Below are 23,394 nucleotides of genomic sequence, written 5' to 3'. Positions count from 1 at the left end.
TGGGTGTGTAATATCACCAGTATGGGCATGTACAAAAGGCAACCAATTAATGCTTCCCTTTCACATCAATATTTCTCTTTCTCCCTTAATCTCTCTCTGAAAAGCAATGAAAATAACATCGTTGGGGAAGATAAAAAATGAAAAGAGAATTAAAAATATAGGAATAGCTTAAGAGACTTCTGGGACAACATAGCTTAACAAAATCCAATCACAGTGGTGCCAGAAAAAGACAAGAAAAAGCAAGGAACTAAAAACCTATTTGAATAAATAATAATTGTAAACTTTCTTAATGTGGAGAAGAAAAAAGACACACAAGTCAAGAAAGCCCCAAACAAGTCTCAAACAAGATTAACTCAAAGTGGCCAACAGCAAGCTACATCATAATTAAAATGGCAAAGATTAAAGACAAAGAGAGAATCTTAAAAGCAACAAGAGAAAGACAACTATTTACAAGGTATTCTTCCATAAGACTGTCAGCTGACTTTTCAATAGGAATATTTCAGGCCAGAAGGAACTGGCACAATATATACAAAGAGAAAAAATGGGAAAAACCTATAATGACTACTCAAACTAGCAAAACTATTATTTAAATTTGAAGGAACAATGAAGAGCTTTCTAGAGAAGAAAATATGAAAGAAATTTATCACCACCAAAGCAGTATTACAAGAAAAATTAAAAAGACTTCATTAAGAAGAAAAAACCCCACAATTATAGAGTAAAATGATAATAAAAATAATCATGCACCTATAAATAATCCTTTTAATTGCAAATGATTAAATGCTTCAATCAAAAGCCATAAGGTAGATAAATGGATATGAAAACAAGATCCATATATATACTGTCTACAAGAGACCCACTTCAAATTGAAAGACACAAACAGATTGAAAGTAAAGGAATGGAAAAAGATATTTTTTACAAATTGAAACAATAAAAAGTTGGGGTAGCAATATTTATATCAGACAAAATAAACTTTAAAGAAAGGTTATATTAGGAGACAAAGAAGAACATAACATAATGATAAAAGGATCTATCCCAGAACAGAATATAACCCTTGTAAACATTTATTTACCTGCTATTGGAGCACCTAAATATATAAGACAAATATTGATGGACATAAGGAAAAGATTGACAGTCATATTGGGAAACTTTAACACTCTACTGACATCAGTGGATAGATCCTGCAGTTAGACAATTAACAAGGAAACAGCAATTTTAAATTACACTCTAGAACAGATGGATATAATTGGTATTTTCAGAGCATTTCACTCCAGATCTGCAGAATTGTAGGGAATTTCTCCTTGTGGTTTAGGAAATTGTAGCCCTGGCCTGAGCATGACCTGTGCTGGCATTCCAGCTGTGCTTGTCTTTAAGTCTCAACATAAGGCTGTGTGTGGAACATAACTAAAGACCACACAGAGGGTTTCCATGGGAATTGGATTTAAAGAATGCTTATTATGCTTTAGAACTTGGTCTGCTTATCTTTTAATGTAACATAAACAATCTCTAGCAAGGAATGTATGAAACCTTGCACCTGATGCCAGTGTGGCATCAAAATGTTTGATAGACCCTGACACAGACTGATCACTGTCTTCTCTGTATTGGTACATATAATATGTTATTGTCAACTCTAATCCAGATGCCTAAAAGCTATTGATTATTCATGAATTTTGACCTTGTATCTCCCATGTGTATCCTCCTCAATAAGAGGCATGAGGGAAGAAGGTATAATTGCTGTTCTCCACTAGAGGCAGCCACCTTCTTTTCCCCAGACACAATAAAATGTCCTGGGTAAAGTTTGTTCCACCGTAGTCACGAAGCCTCTGCTGGACAGAGCAACTTCCAACTGAGCCTAGGGTGTGTGAGGCACCTCTGCCTCACAGAATGTATAATCTTTTCGAATGCATATGGAACATTTTCTAGGATAGACCATATGTTAGGCAACCACACAGTATCAATAAATTTAAAAAGATTGAAATCATATCAAGCATCTCCTTGACCACATAGGTGTGATACTAAAAATCAATTACAAGAAAATAATTGAAAAAGACTCAAACATATGAACACTAAATAACATGTTACTAAACAGGTAATGAGTGAACAATGAGACCAAGGAGGACATAAAAACTTACCTTCAGACAAATGAAAATGAAGACACAACAACTCAATCTTTGGGACACATCAAAAACAGTTTTATGAGGAAAAATTATAGCAATAAAGGCCTGCATCATGAAGCAAAGAAAAAGTAAAAAAAAAAATCTTACTTCTAAAGGAACTAGTAAAACAACAACAATGACCAAACTAAATAGAAGAAAGGAAATAATAAAGTTCAGCGCAGAAAAAAACACAATAGATTCTAAAATAAATGAATGAAATCTAAAGCTGGTTATTTGAAAAGATTAGCAAGATTGATATACTTTTAACCAGACTCAAGAAAAAAAAAAAGAGGACTCAAATAAATAAAATCAGAAATAAGAGAAGTAACTGAAACCATAGAAATGCAAAAAATAAAATAAGAAAAATATTACAACTATATGTCAAAAATTGGATAATCTAAATGAAATGGATAAATTCCTAGAAGCATAAAGTCTTCCAAAATTGAATCGATAAGAAATAGAATATCTGAACAGACAGAATACAACTAATAAAATTGGAGCTATAATAAAAACTCCCAGCGAACAATAGTCCTCAACCAGATGGTGTCACAAGTGAATTTTATCAAAATTCAAAAAATAAATAGCACTTGTCCTTCTCAAATTATTTCAGAAATTTTAAGATTAAGGAAATCACTTAAGCTCAATATACAAGGCCAACATTATCCTGATACTAAAACCAGATAAACACCCTACAAAGAAAGAAAATTATAAGCCAATATCCCTAATGAACACATGCAAAAATTCTCCACATAATATTAGAACTCTGAATTCCGCAATATATTCAGAAGATTATATACCATGAACAAGAGGGAATTAATTATTTCAGGCCTATAAGATTGGTACAATATTCAGAAATGAATTCATTTGATAGATTACATAAATAAAACAAAGGATAAAAATTAAATAATCATAACAATAGATACATAAAAAACATTTTACAATACCCAGCACCATTTTTTAAGTATAGTTTATTATGTTGTTACACTAGTCCCAATTTTTTCCCCTTTGCTCCCTTCCACCCAGTACCCCCCTTCCTTCCAATCCCACCTCCCTTAGTTCATGTCCATGGGTTGTGCATTTAGTTCTTTGGCTTTACCCTTTCCTATATTATTCTTAACTTTCCCCTGTCTATTTTGTCTCAACTGATTATGCTTCTTAGTCCCTGCACCATTTCCTTTTCTCCCCCTTCCCCCTCCCAGCTGATAACCCTCCAGATGATCCCCATACCTATGATTCTATTCCTATTCTGGTTTGCTTAGTTGGATTCTGTTTTTATTTTTTAGATTCAGTTGTTGATAGTTGTGAGTTTGTTGTCATTTTAATGTTCATAATTTTGATCTTCTTTTTCTTAAATAAGTCCCTTTAACATTTCATGTAATAATGACTTGGTGATGATGAACTCCTTTAGCTTTACCTTGTCTGGGTAGCACTTTATCTACCCTTCCATTCTAAATGATAGCTTTGCTGGGTAGAGTAATCTTGGCTGTAGGTCCTTGCTTTTCATCACATCAAATACTTCTTGCCAGTCCCTTCTTGCCTGCAAAGTTTCTTTGAGAAATCAGCTGACAGTCTCATAGGAACCCCTTTGTAGGTAACCCTCTGTCTTTCTCTTGCTGCTTTTAAGATTCTATCTTTATATTGAACTTTTGACATTTTAATTATGATGTGTCTTGGTGTGGTCCTCTTTGGACCTAGCTTGTTTGGGACTCTCTGTGCTTCCTGGACTTATATGTCTATTTCCTTTGCCAAATTTGGGAAGTTTACCTTCATTATTTTTTCACATAAGCTTTCAATTTCTTGCTCTTCCTCTTCTACTTCTGGGCACCCCTATGATTCAGATATTGGACGTTTAAAGTTGTTCCAGAGGTTCCTAAGCCTCTCCTCATTTTTTTCAATTCTTGTTTCCTCATTCTGTACTGGTTGACTGTTTTTTCTTCCTTATGTTCCAAATCATTGATTTGAACCTTGGTTTCCCTCTCTTTATTATTGGTTTTGTGTGGATTTTCCTTTGTTTCATTTAGCATAGCTTTCACTTCCTCCTTTATGCATTTGCCATACTTAAGCATAAATGTCAAGCCTCTGAGCATTTTTATCACATGTTTTGAACTCTATGTCAGTTAGATTGCCTATTTTCTTGTCACTTAGTTCTACCACTGGAACCCTGATCCATTCCCTTTTTGGACCATATTTCTCTGTTTCCTCATCTTGACAGGATCCTGTGTTTGTTTGCCTGTGTCTTAAGTAGAGCTGTCACACCTGTCACATTTTAAGGGGCAGAGCCTTAGGTATTTGTCACTATGGGTAACCCATTTCACCAGGTTGTGGCGCAGCATGTGGGGAGGGATCTGAGAGGGAACAATGTCACTTGCTCAGTACTTGCCACTTTTCCAGGCACTTCTTCCACTTCTGTATGAGACTGGCACCTCTCCAGCTGTTGCTCTGGCCATCGTTCCCAGAGTGGGTGGGTCTGCAGACATTCGAGGACCATGGGGGCCCATTAAACAAGTGGACTCTACTGAGAGACTGGCAGTTTCTGCCTCTGCCCCAACCCTCACTGGTTTTCACAGTCAAAAGCAATGAGGCTTTGTTTTCCCCAGCGCTGGAACTGTGAGCTGTGCGGTCTGATCTGGTGCTGGGAGCGCTTCCCAGTTGTCCTTCCTTACTTCTTAAAACATGTGACTGCGCTTTCTGTTCTGATGTTGCTGCTGCTGCTCCTGCCACCACACTGCGTCCTCTCTGCCACAGCCCTGCCCCTCCTACTTGTCTGGATGAGTATTTCTTCTTTATATCTTTGTTTGTTGGACTTCCATGCAGCTCGATTTTCTGGAAGTTCTGGTTGTGTCTAGTTTTGAGATAGTTGTATTCCTTCTTAGTTGTGGAGGGAGACGCAGTGTGTCTGTCTTGGACTCCATCTTGGCCAGAATTTTGGCAGCACCTTTTGTTATAAAAACTCTCAGCAAAGTGCAAATAGAGGAAACATAATTCAACATAATTAAGGCCATATATGATATCATAGTCAAGGAGGAAAAACTAAAATAATTTCCTTTAAGATCAAGAAGAAAAAGGTCTGCTTTCACCACTCTTATTCAACATAGTGGTGGTAGTCTTAGCCACAGCAATCAAACAAGATGAAATAAAGGGCAACCAAATAGGAAAGAAAGAATTAGAGCTCTTATTACTTACCAGTGACATAATATTATATATGAGGAACCTGAAGGACTACACACACACAAAACAACCTTTACTAGGATTGATAAATAAAATTAATATTCAGAATCAGATGCATTTTGTATATTAAGAAAACAAACTCATTTACAATTGCATCAAAAATAAAATACACATCACGGATATTACGTTTTAGACTGCCCCCACAAAGTAGGAACCTTACAATTACTCTACACTCTTAAACCTATGTAACTTTAACAACATACGTATACAGTACTTCAAAATCCCGTGGTATAGCAAAAAACCCTTGATAAATAATAAAATATAATATTTTTAAAAATCCCGTGATACAGTGAGGCCATGATAAGTGAACCACGATATAGAGAGGGACTACTGTACCTAGGAGTAAATTTATCCAAGGAAATAAAAGACCTGTACTCGAAACATTATGAGAAACTGAAAAAAGAAATTGAAGAAGATACATATAAATGAAAGCATGTACTGTGCTCATGGATAGGAAGAATTAACATCATTAAAATGTCCATACACAAGGAAGCAATAGTGAAGAGAAGGAAGCTGAGGTACAAATCAATGATTTGGAACATAAGAAAGAAATAAACATTCAACCAGTACAGAAAGAAGAACCACAAATTCAAAAACAATAAAGAGAGAATAAGAAAACTGTGAGACATCTCCAAAACTACCAACATCTGAATCAAAGAGATTCCAGAAGGAGAAGAAGAGCAGGAAATTGAAAATTTATTTTTAAAAACTAATGAAAGAAAACTTCCCAAATTTGGTGAAGGACATAAACATACAGGTCCAGGAAGCACAAAGAGTCCCAAACACATTGGACCCAAAGAGGACCACACCAAGTCACATCATAATTAAAATGCCAAAAGTTAAATATAGAGAGAGAATCTTAAAAGCAGCAAGAAAAAGAAGAGAGTTACCTGCAAAGGTGTTTGATAAAACTATCAGTTGATTTCTCAAAAGAAACTTTATAGGCAAAAAGGGACTGGAAAGTAGTATTTAAAGTGATGAAAAGCAAGGAACTACAATTAAGATTACTCTATCCTGCAAAGCTACCATTCAGAATGGAAAGGCAGATAAAGTGCTTCCCAGACAAGGTAAAGCTAAAAGAGTTAATCATCACCAGCCCTTTATTATATAAAATGTTAAGGGGACTTATTTAAGAAAAAGAGGAAGGACAAAACCATGAACATTAAAATGACAACAAACTGTAATGACAACTGAATCTTAATAACAAAGACAAAAACAAACTGAGCAAACAGCTAGAACAGGAATGGAATCATAGATGTGGAAATCATATGGAAGGTTATCAGCTGGGAGGAGGAATGAGAAAAATGGAGAAAAAGGTACAAAGATTAAGAAGCATAACTGGTAGGTACAAAATAGATAAGGGGATGTTAAGAACAGTAAAGTAAATGGAGAAGCCACAGAGCTTACATGCATGACCCATGGATATGAACTATGGGGGGAGGGGTGTTGAAGGAAAAAGAGTTACAGGGCAGAGGGGAGCAAAGGGAAAAAATTGGGACAACTGTAATAGCATAATCAATAAAATATACTTAAAAATTATGACTAAAAAATGTCCATTCTATCCAAATCAATCTATAGATTCAACATACTTCCTATGAAAATAGCAATGGCATTTTAACTGAACTAGAATACATAATCTAAAAATTTATATAAAAGCACAAATAACCCTAAATAGCCACAGAAACCTTATAAAGAAGAACAAAGTCAGAGATGTCATGGTATCTGATATCAAACTATACTGTAAGGCTATAATAATCAAAACAGCATGGTACTGGCATAAAAGGAGACATATACATCAATGGAACAGAAAAGATAGCCCAAAAATGAGTCCACACCTCTATGGTCAATTAAAATTTAACAACGGTTGCAAGAACACTCATTGGTATAAAGATGGTCTATTCAATAAATGGTGCTGGGGAAATTGGAGAGATACTGGCAAGAAAATGAAACTAGACCATCTTCTTATACCATATAAAAAATAAACCCAAAATGGATTAAGGACTTAAATGTAAGACTTGAAATCATGGAACTTATAGAAGAAACCATATGCAGTAAAACCTTTCACATTTTTCTTAGCAATATTTTTTATGATATATCTTTTGGGCAAGGTAAACCAAATTAAAAAATTAAAAATGAGACATCAAAGTAAAATTTTTTTCACAGCAAAAGAAACCATCAACAAAATGGAAAAACTACCTTCTGAATGAGAGAAGATATTCACCAATGATACATCTGCTAAGAAGTTAATACATACAATTTATAAATAACTCATACATTTACACCATGGAATACTATGTAGCAGAAAGAAAAAAGGAACTCCTTCCATTTGCAATAACATGGATGGAACTAGAGAGAATTATGCTTAGCAAAATAAGCCAGGCGATGAAAGAAAAATACCATATGGTATCACCTAATACAGGAAACTAATGAACAACACAAACAAATGATCAAAATTGAACCAGAGCCATGCAAACAAGGAACAGAGTAACAGTTACCGAGGGGGGAGGGAGAAAAGGGGAATAAGTATGGGAAGGGTTTAGTAAAGGAACTAGTATAAATAACCCATGGACATGTACAATGAGGTGGGGATTGACTGTGGGAGAAGGGGTGGACTGGGTGGGGAGGGAGCAATGAGAGAAAAGTGGGACAACTGTAAGAGAAACAATACATAAATAAAAATAAATAAATAAATAAATTTAAACGTGGGGAAAAAAAAAAAAAGAGCTCATACCACTCAACACCAAAAAGCCAAACTATTCAATTCTAAAAGTGGCCACTGGGCTGTGGGGCAGGGGAGCAATGGGGAAAAAAATGGGACAACTGTAATTGAAAAATCAAAAAATAAAATAAAATAAAAGTGGCCACAGAACCTAAATAGCCTCTTCTCCTAAGAAGACATGCAGACAGCTAAGAGACACATGAAAAGATGCTTAATATCACTAATTGTCATAGAAATGCAATTCAAAAACACAGTGAGATATAACTTCAATCCTGTCAGAATGGCTATTGTCAATAAAACCACAAATGACAAGAGTTGATGAGAATGTAGAGAAAGGGAACCCTCATGTATTGTTGGTGGGAATGCATATTGGTGCAGTCACTATTGAAAATAGTGCAAAGGTTTCTCAAAAAATTAAAAATTAAACTGCTCTATTACCCAGTGATTCCTCTTCTGGGGGTTTATCTGAATAAACACAAACCACTGATTCAAAGAAATAGATGCACCCCTATATTCATTGCAGCATTACTTACAATAGCCAAGTATGGAAGCAACTCAAGTACACATAAATAGTTGAGAACATAGAAAAGTGGTGATACATCAATACAATGAAAGATTATGTAGCCTTAAAAAAGAATGTATCTTTTAAAAAAGATTTTATAAATTTATTTTTAGAGAGAGGCAGAGAGAGAGAGAGAGAGAAACGTCAATGTCAGTTGACTCTCGGAAATCAAACCAAGGACCTGGCCTGTAACCCAGGCATGTGCCCTGACTGGCCCTTTGGTTCACAGTCTGGCACTCAATCCACTGAGCCGCACCAGCCAGGGCAAAAAAAAAAAAAGAACGAAATCTTAACATTTGTGACATTATGGATGAACCAAGAGGCTATTATGCTAAGTAAAATAAGTCAATAAGCGAAAGACAAATACCACATGACTTCACTTATATGGCTAATCTAAAGAACAATATATAGCAACAAAATAGAAACAGACTCACAAATACAGAGAACAGAGTACAGTTGCCTGAGGGGAGATGAGTTGAGGGGCTGGATGAAAATAGTGAAAGTATTAAGAACTACAAACTGGTAGACACAAAATACCCCAGGGGTCATAGAGTACTGCATAGAAAATATAGTCAATAATAATATGTTAACTATGTAATGTTGACAGATGGGTACTGAAATATTGGGGGAAACACTGTAAACTATATGATTGTCTAACCACTATGATGTACAGCAAAACTAATCCAAGTAATATTAAATGTAGGTGGCAATTAAAACTATAAGTAAAATAAGAAATATTACACAATTAAAATTTTAAATACATGAATTAACACAGGTAACTGAATATTGAAAGTATATAATTATATTTCTCTTCAATTTGGACATTTTATATTTTTTAAATGAGATCTTAAGTTATAACCAAAAGTAGTAATTCCAAATGATATAATTTAATTAAAGTCTTTTAAAAAATACCAATGACATATTTAATGGATTTAGAACAAATATTTCAAAAATTTATATGGAACCAAAAATGACCCTGAATAGCCTCAGCAATCTTAAAAAAGATCAAAGTAGGAGAGATCATAATACCTGATATCAAACTATATTACATGTCCACTGTAATCAAGACAGTTTGGATACAAGCTTAAGAACAGATATATAGATCAGTGGAGCAGAAGAGAGAGCCCAGAAGTAAACCCATGTCTCTTTGGTCAGTTAACATTTGACAAAGTGGGCAGGAGCATAAAATGGAGTGAAAATAGTCTCTTCAACAAATAGTGTTAAAAGAACTGGACATGTACTTGCAAACAATGAAACTAGACCAAATTACACCATACACCAGAATACACTCAAGATGGATAAAAGACTTAAATGTAAGTTATGACACAATAAAAGTCCTAGAGGAAAACATAAGCAGTAAAATTTCAGATATCTCAAGCAGCAATACTTTCACTGATATATCTCCTAGGACAAGAAATGTAAAGGAAAGAATATGCAAATGGGACTACATCAAGTTCAAAAACTTCTGCACAGCTAAAGAAAACATTATCAAAATAAAAATGGTACCAACCATATAGGAAAATATATTTGACGATACCTCAGACAAGAGTTTGATCCCCAACATACATAAAGAACTCATATGACTCAACACAAAGTAAACAAATAATCCAACCAAAAAATGGGCAAAGGACCTGAACAGATACTTCTTCAAGGAGGACATACAGAGGGCCCACAGGCATATGAAAGGATGTCCAACATCACTAGCCATCAGAGAGATGCAAATTAAAAAAATGAGATACCACTTTACACCAGTCAGAATGGCCATCATCAACAAACCAAAAAACAAGTGCTGGCAGGATATGGAGAAAAGGGAACCCTAGTGCACTGTTGGTGGGAATGCAGACTGGTGCAGCCACTATGGAAAATAGTATGGGATTTCTCCCAAAACTATAAATGGAACTGCCTTTTGATCCCAGATCTCACTGCTGAGATAATACACTAAGAATCTTAAAACACCAATTCAAAAGAACTTATGCACCCCAGTGTTCATAGCAGCATTATTTATAATTAAAATCATATAAAGTATCTTATTATTTGATTCAGAATATACCATTCACTTTTAGAATTTGTTAACTATGTATGGTGAGACTATTAACATTTAAAACATAAAAGAGTATAAATAGATAGATTAAGTAAATAGTATGAGTGCAAAATAATCATTCAAATAAACACAAAAGAAAAAATAAAGAATAAGTAGGTCAAATTCAAAGTAAAAATAAAAAATGCAGTGTAGCCCAAAAATAATACCCTTAAAGAGTATAAAAAACTAATTTTTTCCAGTGTGGAAATAAATATAGACAAAATGGACATACATGAATTATTCTATGCTGGAGACTGTTAAAATGTAGGTATGCAAGAAGTTTGAAAGTTAGAGTATTAAATACATACCAGCAAGTAAAAATTTAAATAACAATTGTATAGTTATATAAATATTAGATAAAGTGTTTTAAGTGGAAAATATAACCCAAGATGGAAAAGATAATTATGAGAAAAGCTTTAATTCAACAAGAAGATATACAGTTCTAACTATTAAGGCACCAAATAGCTTTAAAAAATATATGAAGCAGGTGCTTTATGTTTTCTGTCCATAATGTAGAAGCTAAGAAGTTTTTACTCTATTGTGATAACAACAGAGCTGAATAAACTGAAAAACCAATTACACTTCTTAGATATATCAGAGAAGTGAAGTCACAAGGCAAACCACTGTTCTAAAAACTTGAGAGAAATACAAGTGGATATAGAGAATCACAACTTAACCAAGCAGTAATTCAGAGCATAAAGCTTTGTGAACCAGGGTTAATAAAACCTAAAGTATAAATAATGTAATTTTAGAGATTCAGTATAGACAAGCATGAGAGAGAAAATATCCAGGGGGCCCAGGCCTAGATGGACCCACACACTTGTTTTAGTTTCACTTCCAGAAGTTCAGTCATGTTCTCACAGTGGATATTGGAGTATATTCTTTCTTGATTTCAGGTGAGGGAAAGGAAAAGGAACAATTCTGAAATATATCTGAGTGTTTAGTTCTTCTCAACACAGTTCTCCCTCAGCAGAAACTCTGTACTAGAGCTTAACCTGCTAGATCTAACCTACATGGGATAGAGGACATACTTAACTACAGTCTGCTCTAACATTCAACATGGGGTAAGGGAAATACACAACTATAACTTTTTCTAGGTATCCTGTCTCACCTGCGGGGAGGAAGAAAAAAAAATATATAAAATTCACATTATAGGGGCATGATTTCATCAAAAGGTGGGGATGTAACCATAGAACTACCAAATGCTTCCTTACCCCTATACCATATCATCAAATTACTAAAGGCATAGTTACCACAGTTCTTTTTAACCCATAAATCATGTTCATTTTTCTAAAAATTCAAAGCACACTAAAAGAAAAAAAAAGTTTGAGGAGATTGTTCAAGCATCAGAACCAAAATCAGAAGTGGCAGGGCTAGTGGAATTATCAGACAAAGAATTTAAAGTGATTGATCAATATGCTACGGGGATATTAGTAATGTGAGCAGAGAGATGTAAATTGTAAGAAATAATGAAAAAAAACATGCTAGAGACTTAAAACAGTGAAAAGAAATACCTTTAAGGATTCATTTTTAGACTGGACAAGGCTGAAAAAGGAATCTCTGAGTTTGAGAATATGACAATAGAAACTTCTAAAACTAAAAAGCAAAGAAAAAAATCCTAAAATGTCAAAGAACTGTGGGACAACTACAAAAGGTATAACACTTATGTAATGAGAATACCAGAAGATGAAGAAAGAGAGAAAGAAATGAAAGCATGTATGAAGCAAGAATGACTAAGAATTTCCCCAAATTAATGCTACATACAAAATCACAGATATAGGAAGCTCAGAGGATTTATAAAACAAGATAAATGCAAAAACAAAAAACAAAACCCAACTACTTGTAGGCATACCAATTTAAAACTTCAGAATATCAAATCTAGAGAAAAAAAATTGAAATAGTTGATAAGAAATAATACACTTTATCTACAGAGTAGCAAGGATAAGAATTTAGTTGACTTAAAAAAAAAAACTATAGAAGCAAGAAGAGAACAGGGTAAAATGCTTAAAGCATTGAAGGGGGGAAAAAAACTCTACAATTCTATACCCTGCGAAATATCTTTCAAAAGTTAAGGAATAATAAAGACTTTTGCAGGCAAACAAAAATTGAGAAAAGTTGCTGTCAGTAGATATATGTTGCGAAAATGGTAAAATAATTTCTTCAGAAAAAAGGAAAGTTATATAGGACAGAAAGTCAAATCTGCAAAGGAAAATAAGAGTATTAATGAATGACTAAGTGAAGGTAAAATAAAAACTTTTATTCTTATTTTAATTTATCTAATGTAAAAGTTTGTTCAAAATAATAATAGCAACGATGTATTTGATTATGTTCTAGTGAAATAAATGAGATGACACAGACAAGAGGAATTAGAAATATTTAGTTATTTATAAGGTACTTGCACTACTAATGAAGTGATATAGTACTGTTTGAAATTGGATTTGAATTCATTGTAAATGTATATTGAAAACTCAAGGATACCAATCAAAAAGTTTAAAAAGTATAATTGATATACATTTTTTCAATCATGTTTACCTTATTATAAAAAATATTTTTCTAGATATTCCAGGTTTGATCACAATTTTATTTATCATTTTTCTCTTACATTTGTCCCAATTTTTCCCCCACTGCTCCCTTACCTCTCCCACCTCCCTTTCCACATTCAATCCCCATTCTGTTGTCCATGTCCATGGTCATTCATACTAGTTCCTTGATTAGCCCACTTTCCTTCTTTCTCCCCTTTTCTCCCTCTCCCCTACCCCTGGCCACTGTCAGTCAGTTGCTTGTTTACTTGCCTCTGGTTCTATTTTGCTCATTTTTTGTGTGTTGTTCATTAGTTTCCTGTATTAGGTGATATCATATGGTATTTGTCTTTTGCTGCCTGGCTTATTTCACTAAGCATAATACTCTCCAGTTCCACCCATGTTGTCACAAAAGGTAGGAGTTCTTTCTTTCTTTCTGTTGCATAGTATTCCATTGTGTAAATGTACCACAGTTTTCTATTGATTCATCTACAGATAGGCATTTACCCCGTTTTCAGCTCTTGACTATTGTAAATAGCACTGCTATGAACATAGGGGTGCTTAGGTTCTTTTGACTGATGTTTCAGAATTCTTTGGGTATAATCCTAGCAAAGGAATCACTGGACCAAAAGGCAATTCAATATTTAGTTTCTTGAGGAAGTTTCATACTGTTTTCCACAGTGGCTACACCAGTCTACATTCCCAACAACAGTACACTAGGGTTCCCTTTTCTCCACATCCTCATCAGCACTTGTTGATTGTTGATTTGTTGATGATGGCCATTCTGACTGGTGTGAGGTGATATCTCATTGTAGTTTTAATTTGGATCCCACTGATGGCTAGTGATGTTGAGCATTCTTTCATATGCCTGTGGGCCCTCTGTATGTCCTCCTTGGGGAAGTGATTGTTAAAGTCCTTTGCACATGTTTTAATTGGATTGTCTATCTTCTTGGTGTTGAGTCTTACAAAATATACAAGTTCTTTGTATATTTTGAAGATCAAACCTTTGTCTGATATATGATTGGCAAATATATTTTCCCGTATGGTTAGTTCCCTTTTCATTTTGCTGATGTCTTCTTCCACTGAGCAAAAACACTTTAGTTTGATGTAGTCCCATTTGTTCATCCTTTCCTTTAATTCCCTTGCCCTAGGAGATATATCGGTAAAAATATTTCTTTGTGGGATATCTGAAATTTTCCTGCCTATGTTTTTCTCTATGATTTTTATGGTGTCACAGCTTACATTTATGTCTTTTATCCATTTTGAGTTTATTCTGGTGTATAGTGTAAATTGGTGGTCTAGTTTCATTTTTTTTTTCATGTCCCTGTCCAGTTCTCCCAGCATCATTGAAGAGGCTATTTAGACTCCATATTCCTTCTCCTTTTGTCAAATATTAGTTGTCCATATAGACATGGGTTTATTTCTAGGCTCGCTATTCTGTTCCATTCATCTATATGTCTGTTCTTATGCCAGTATTAGACTTTTTTTATTACAGTGGCCTTGTAATATAGTTTGATATCATGTATTGTGATTCCTCATACTCTGCTCTTCTTCCTCAAGATTGCTGTGGATATTTGGTTATTATTTGGTTCCATATAAATTATTGAAGCATTTGACCTAGGTCTGTGAATATGCTGTTTGTATTTTAAAAGGGAATGCATTGAATCTATACATTGCATTGAGTAGAATGGACATTTTAATGATGTTGATTCTTCCCATCCATGAACATGGTATATGCTTTCATTAATTTGTATCTTTCATAATTTCTTTCTTAGTGTTATGTAGTTTTTTGAATATAGCTCTTTTACCTCCTTGGTTAAGTTTATTCCTAAGTACTTCATTTTTCTTGTTGCTATAGTAAATGGGTTTTTTTTCTAGTTTCTATTTCACTGCTGGTGTACAGAAATGCTTTTGGTTTCTGAATGTTAACTTTTTACTCTTGCCAAATTCTCTTATCAAGTTGAGTAGTATTTTTGTGGAGTCTATAGGGTTTTTTATGTACCCAATTGTAGAGGCATCAGATATTCTCTGTGAAAAGTTGCAGAGGTTTGCTAAATATGTAAATATATAGGGGCTTCAGATGTTCTCTGTAAGAAGTAGCAAAGGCTTGCTAAAAAGCCTTAGAGGAAGAAATGTAAGGAAAGAATGCTACAGCCACTCAGTGATTTACAAGCTAAAAGACCCCAGCCCCTATCTCCTTCGATTTGCTTGTGTTTTGTTTATAATATTTGTGAAGTTGTATTTAACAGGATATCTAGCCTTTTGAAGATAAATTGCTTTGCAGAGAATTTGTCCCTGTCTGGAGAGCTATGCTGCCGTCAGAGATAACTTTATGGCCCTGCAAACTTTTGGCCTTGTGAACTTTGTTCCTGTTTGACACTCCTGAAGCCCTGTCCTGCTCCCCTCACCACCCCCTTTCCAAAAGCTGCTTCTCACAAGCAAAGGAACCAAATCCTATATAAACCCTGCCCCAAATCCCATTCCTGTCTGTACCTTGTTTGAGACAAGTTCTCTGCCCAACCGCAGGCAAATAAATCCTTTGCTTGCTTTAATCCACTGCTCTGGAGTGTTCAATCTCACTTATGTAGCCGCAGCACTACCATGTCATCTACAAATAATGACAGTTTTACTTCTTTTCCAATTTGAATGCCTTTTATATATTTTTCTTGTCTGATTTCTGTGGCTAGCATTTCCTAGACTATGTTGAATAGGAGTGGAGAAAGTGAACATACTTGTCTTGTTTCTGATCATAGGGGGAATGCTTTCAGTTTTTGCCCATTAATTAAGATGTTGGCCTTTATTATGTTGAGGTATGCTCCCTCTATTCTCACTTTTCTGAGTGTTTTAATCATGAGTTGGTTTTGTACTTTATCAAATCCTTTTTCAGCATCTATTGATATGATCATGTGATTTTTGTCATTCATTTTGTTTATGTGCTATATTGTGTTTATTGATTTGCAAATATTAAACCGTCCTTGCATTCCTGGGATGAGTCCCACTTGATCATGGTGTATGATCTTTTTAATGTATTGCTGGATCAGGTTTTCCAATATTTTGTTGAGGATTTTATCATCTATATTCATCAGTGATATTGGCCTATAGTTTTCTTTAATTGTTGTGTCTTGATCTGGTTTGGAATTAGGGTGATATTGACCTCATAGAGCGAGGTTGTGAGTCTTCCCTCTTCTTGGATATTTTGGAATAGTTTGAGAAATATAAGAGTGAGTTCATCCCTAAATGTTTTGTAAAATTCACCTGTGAAGCCATCTGGCTTTTGTGTTCCAGGAGCTTTTTATTACTGGTTCAATTTCACTAGATGTTATTTGTCTTTTCAGGCTTTCTGAATCTTCTTGATTCAGTTTTAGAAGACTATAAGTTTTCAGAAATTTTTCATTTCATCCAGGTTGTCAAATTTCTTGTTATATTGTTGTTGATAGTAATTTCTTACAATCCTGTGTATTTTGGTAGTATCAGCGGTGATTTCTCCTCTTTCATTTCTGATTTTATTTATTTGGGTCTTCTCTTTTTTTCTCAATGAGCCTGGCTAAAGGCTTATCTATTTTGTTAATCTTTTCAAAGAATCAGCTCCTGGTTTTATTGATCTTTTTAATTATTTGTTTAATCTCTATGTCATTAATTCTGTTCTGATCTTGATAACTTTCTCCTTTCTATACTCTCTGGGCTTTGTTTTATGTTGTTGCTCTAGTTCATGCAGCTTTAGGGTTTGATATTATTCTATTCTTTTTACATAGGCCTGTATTGCAATGAACTTCCCTCGCAGGACTGCCTTCACTGTGTCCCATAGATTTTGGGCTGTTGTGTGTTCATTATCATTTGTTCCCAGAAACTTTTTTATTTCTTCCTTGATATAATTGTTGACCCATGTTATAATTGTTGATAGCATGTTATTCACTCCCCATTAATTTGAATGTTTTTGACTTTTTTCCTTGAGGTTGGTTTCCAGCTTCACGCCATTGTGATCTGAAAAGATGCTTGATAAAATTTTAATTTTCTTGAATTTATTGCGGCTTGTTTTTTTGTCCTACAATGTGGTCTATCTTTGAAAATGTTCCATGTGCATTTGAAAAGAATGTATATTTTATTTCTTGAGGATGAATGGTTCTGTATATATCAATTACGTCCATTTGATCCAGAGTGTTGTTCAATTCCTCAATATCTTTAGTGTTTCTTTGCTTGGAAGATCTTTACATGGTTGAAAATGGGGTTTCAAAGTCCACTAACAATGAGTGTGTTGCTGTTGATAACCTTCTTGAAGTCCTCCAATATTTTTCTTATATATTTGGGTGCTCCTATGTTGAGTGCATATATGTTTACAAAGGTTATATCTTCTTGATGAATTGTTCCCTTAAGTATTATGAAATGCCCTTCTATGTCTCTTTTTATGGCCTTTGTCCTCAAATCTATATTGTTTAGTATAAGTATTACTACCCCAGCCTTTTTTTATGTCCATTTGCTTGAAATATTTTTCCCATGCCTTCACTTTTAGTCTGTCTAGATCTTTTGTTCTGAGGTAGGTCTCTTGTAGACAGCATATATGTGGGTCATGTTTTCTAATCCATTCAGCTACCTTATGTCTCTTGAATGGAACATTTAATCCATTTACATTTAAGGTTATTATTGATAGGTACTTATTCATTGTGATTTTTTCCCTCTTGTACCTGTGTTCCTTTATCTCTCCCTCTGTTTCTTCATCTTCTTAAAGGAGTCTCATAGTATCTCTTGCAATGCTGGTTTGGTGGAAAAGTATTCTTTTAGCCTTCTTTTGCCTGGTAAACTCCTTATTTCGCCTTCCATTTTGAAAGAGAGCCTTGCTATGTATAGTAGTCTTAGTTGTAAGCCTTTGTTTTTCATTGCTTAAAATACTTTTTGCCATATGCTTTTGGCTTGTAGTGTTTCTGTTGAGAAATCTGCTGATAGCCTTATTTGCTGTTTCTCTCTTGCTGCTTTTAGAATTCTCTCTTTGTGTTTGAAAGTTGCCATTTTAAGTAGGATATGACTTGAGTGCGCTTGTTTGGGTTCATCTTAATTGGGACCCTTTATGGCTCCTGGGCTCGTGAGGCTTTTTCTCTCTCCATGATTGGAAAGTTTTCTGTCATTAGTTTTTCAATCTGTTTTTTTTTCCCCTTCTAGTATTTCTATGATACGGATATTATTATGTTTCATGTTGTCCTGCATCTCTCTTGAACCCTCTTCTTTCTTTTTTAGTCTTTTTTTTTTTTTTTTTCATTTTGTTGGGCTGCCTGGGAGTTTTTTTTTCTATTTTGTCCTGTAGCTCACTGACCCAATTCTCTGCTTCATATAGCCTGTTTTTTATTTCTTCTATTGTGTTTTTCAATTTAGAAATTGTATTCTTCATTTCTTCCTGGCTTTTATTGGTAGTTTCTATGTCCTTTTTAATGCTGGTGTAGTTTTCAGTAAGTTTCTTGTACTTTCCTTGGAGTGTTTGTAATTCCCCTAGAGTTTTTTATAGTTCCCCTGGAGTTGGTTGTAGTTTTCTCTGAGTTTGTGGAATTCTTTGAGGTTCCACAATACCATTGTTTAGAATTTTATGTCTGATAGTTTACTTGCCTTTATTTCACCTATCACTCTTTCTGGGAAATCCTCCCTTCCTTTTGATGAGGTGTTGTTTCTTAATCTCCTCATTTAAGTGGCTCTTCTTGTTTCTGCTTCTTAGATTGATCAGCTTAACTTCCTGCCTTCGTAATGTGACCATCTGTGGTAAGAGTCCTGTGGGATTCAGTGGTGCAGACTCCTTGATCTCCTCCTGTTCTTGATATTCTTAGAATGCCCTTTCTGTCATTTATTTGGGCTGTCTGTTAGTAATTCGGTTTTGGTTGTTGTTGTGTTGCTCTTTGGTGGGTCATTCCCTATGGCTAGCTGATGAGAGTCACTCCATCCACCATGTCTTGTAAACTATTGTTGAGCTGCTGTTATAATGCACAGACTGAGAGGACAAGAAATGACTGTTGAAAGGATATGCAGGAACAAAATAATTCTTATAGAAGATCACAGTGAAATTTGTCTCCTTAGTATCTTGTTTTTGCCACTTTCTTCTCTTTCTGTATCCACCCCTGGTGACATCAAATCATGTCCCAGTCTGGATCTAGGCTCATTGTGGTTTTAACTTGCATCTTTCTCATGATTAGTGGTGCTGAGAATTCTTTCATATGTCTATGGACACTTTTTATGTCCTTCTTGGAGAAGTGCTTGTGCAGGTCCTTTGACCATTTTTAAAAATAAATTGTCTTCCTTGTGTTGTGTTATATGAGTTCTTTATATATATTTTAGACTGAGGTATCTCTGGCAAATATGTTTCCCATACAGTATGTTCCCTTTTCATTTTGCTGATATCTTCTTTAGCCATGTAGAAGCTGTTTAGTTTGATATAGTCACATTTGTTTATTCTCTCATTTATTTTCCTTGTCCTAGGAGATTTATCAGCAAAAATTTCTCTGTGTGGTTACCTGAAATTTTACTGTCTTTGTTTTCCTCTGGGGCTTTTATAGTGTCATGGCTTATATTTAAGTTTTTTATCCCTCTTGAGTTTATTCTGGTTTATGGTGTAAGTTGGTGGTCTATTTTACTTTTTTTTTTTTTCATGTACCTCCCCAGATCTCCCAATGCCATTTATTGAAAAGGCTATTTTTACTCCATTTATGCTTCTTCCCCCTTTGTCAAATATTAAAGGAACTTTGAGGCCTGGGTTAATTTCTGGGCTCCCTATTATGTTCCACTGATCTATGTGTCTGTTCTTATGCCAGTACTATACTGTCTTGATAACAGTGACCTTATTATATAGTTTGATATCATGTATTGTGATTCCTCTTACTTTGTTCTTCTTTCTCAAAATTGTTGAGGCTATTTGAAATCATTTTTGGTTCTATAAAAAATCTTGAAACATTTCTTCTAATTCTGCGAATTATGCCATTGGTATTTTAGTAGAGATCGCATTGAATCTATAGATTACTTTGTGGTATACGCTTCCATTTATTTATATCTTCCTTAATTTCTTCCTTCAGTGTTCTGTAGTTATCCAAGTATAGGTCTTTTATCTCCTTCATTAAGTTTATTCCTTGGTACTTTATTTTCCTTGTTGTTATAGAAAATGGGATATTTTTTTAGTTACTATGTCTGGTATTTCATTGTTGGTGTACAGAAATGCCTTCAATTTTTGAATATTGACTTTGTATCCCACTATTTTGTCAAATTCAGTTATTATGTTGAGTACTTTTTTGATAGAACCTTATAGGGCTTTCTATGTACACTATCATGTACTCTACAAATAATCACAGTTTTACTTCCTATTTTCCATCTTGAATGCTTTTTATTTCTTTACCTTGTCTGATCACTCTGTCTAGAACTTCCAATACTATGTTTAATAAAAGTGTTGAAAGTGGACACTCTTGCCTTTTTCTTTACCTTAGGGGGGAAGCTTTTAGTTTGCATGTTGAGTTGAATGTTGGTTGTACGTTTCTCATATATGGCCTTTATTATGTGGAAATATTCTCCTCTACCCCTACTTTGCTCAGTGTTTTTTTCATAGATGGGTGCCGTACTTTACCAAATGTTTTTTCAGCATCTATTTATATAATCATGTGATTTTTGTCTTTTATTTTATTTATGTGATGTATTACATTTTTTGATTTGTGAATATTGTACCATCCTTTCATCCCACTTAATCATGGTGTATGATCTTTTAAGTGTATTTATGGATCCAGTTTTCCAAAATTTTGTTGAGGATTTTAACATCTATGTTCATTAGTGATATTGACCTGTAGTTTTCTTTCTTTGTTGTGTCTCTACCTGGTTTTGGAATTAGGATAATAATAGTTTCATAGGAAACTCTTCTTGAACTTTTTGGAATAGTTTGAAAAATATAGGAGGTAGCTCTTCTCTAAATGTTTGGTAAAATATTCCTGTAAAGCTGTCCAGTCCAGTGCTTTGTGGGCCAGGAATTTTTTGACCACTGCTTCAACTTCACTAGTTGTTATTGGTATATTAAGGCTCTCTACTTCTTATTGATTCAGTTTTGGAAGGTTATATGTTTCCAAAATTTGTCCATTTCACTCAGGTTGTAAAATTTCTGGGCATATAGTTGTTCATAGTAATTTCTTACAATTCTTTGTATTTCTATGATATTGGTCATATTCTCTCCTCTTTCATTTCAGATTTTATTTATTTGGGTCCTCTCTCTTTTTTTTCTTGATGAATCTGGTTAAAGACATGTTGATTTTGTTTGAATTTTCAAAGAATGAGCTTCTGGATTTATTGATCCTTTGAGTTGTTCTTTTAGTCTCTATGTCATTATATCATTTAATTCTGCTCTTATCTTGATTATTTCCTTTCTCTACTACCTCTGGGATTTGTTTGTTGTTGTTCCTCTAGTTCCTGTAGATGTAGGCTTAGGTTTATACAGGATAATGAATATTCCATTTTACATGGCTGGTTCAACATTCAGAAATCAAATAATGTAAATCTATCACATCAAGAGTCTAAAAATACTGCCCTGGCTGCTGTGGCTCAGTGGATTAAGTGTCGGCCTGTGAGCCAAGTGTCGCTGGTTCAATTCCCAGTCAGGGCACATGCCTAGGTTGCACATCAGGTCCCCAGTTGGGGGCGCAAGTGAGAGGCAACCACACAGTGATGTTTCTCTCACTCTCTTTCTCTTTTTCACTCTCTCTAAAAATGAAAATAAATAAATAAACAAATAAATTATAAAAAATAATTTTTAAAAAGGGAGAGTCTAAAAATATTATGTCCATGATGCTGAAAAAGTATTTGGCAATATACCACACTCATTAATGGTAAAACCCTCAGTATACAAGGAGTTGAAGGTAACTTCCTCAACTTAATAAGGAAAATATACAAAAAGCCTACTAACATCATAATGAAACTTGAAAATTTCCCAATAAGATCAGGTACAAGGCAAGGATATCTCTGCTCACCATTCCTTTCCATCATCATACTGGGAGTTCTAGATAATGAAATAAGACAATAAAATAAAATGAAAAATATAGAGAATAGAAGAGAAGAAATGAAACTGTCTACTCTCAGGTTGCATGATCATCTGCATAGGACATCCAAAAATAATTAACAAAAAATCTCCTGATACTAATAAGCAATTATATCAAGTTTTCAGGATATAGTGTTAATATACAAAAGCCAATGGCTTTCCTATATGTCAGTAATGAATAAATGGAGTATGAAATTAAAAACACAATACCACTTAATTTATTACCCCCAAACTATTTGGGTATAAATCTAACAAAATATATACAAGATCTATACAAGAAAAACTATACAATTCTGATTAATAAAATCAAATAAAAATTAAATAAATGAAAAGATATACCATGTTCATGGAGAGGAAGACCCAATAATGTCTAGAAGCTTGTCTTTCCAATGCAACCCACAGATTAGATGTTATATCAATCAAAATTGCAGCAAGTTATTTTGTGTATGTTGACAAAATTATTATAAAATTATATAGAGAAACTATGGCAGAGTAGCTAACGTAATGTTGAAAGAGGAAACATTTGGAGGACTGATGCAACCAACTTCAATACTTACTATAAAGCTACTGTAATCTAGACAGTTTGGTATTGGCAAAATAGAAAAAAAATAATCAGTGGGACAGAACTGAAAGCTCAGAAATAGGCTCATCTTTGACAAAGAAACAAAGATAGTATGATGCAGTAAGAACAGTCTTTTCAATAAATGGTGCTGAATCAATAGGACATCCACATGCAAAAATGAATCTAGACACAGGCATTATATCCTTCACAAAAATTAACTAAAATGGGTCACAGACATAAATATAAAATGCAAAATTATAAAATTCTTAGAAGATAGCATAAAAAACCTTGATAACAGTGGTTATGGCTATAACTTCCTAGATATAACACTAAAGTCATGATATATAATGGAAATAATTGATAATCTGGACTTCATTAAAAGTAAAAACTTCTCCTCTGCAAAAGACACTGTCAAGAGAATGAGAAGACTAGCCACTGAGAGAACATTTATCAAAGACATATCTGATAAAGGACTGTTATTCACAATTACAAAGAACTCCTAATATTGTTATAAAAACACAAACAACCAGATTTTAA

This window comes from Furipterus horrens, unplaced genomic scaffold (genome assembly GCF_987537825.1).
Source record: "Furipterus horrens unplaced genomic scaffold, mFurHor1.1.pri manual_scaffold_4, whole genome shotgun sequence".
Taxonomy (NCBI): Eukaryota; Metazoa; Chordata; class Mammalia; order Chiroptera; family Furipteridae; genus Furipterus; species Furipterus horrens.
Note: the sequence above shows the minus strand (reverse complement) of the source record.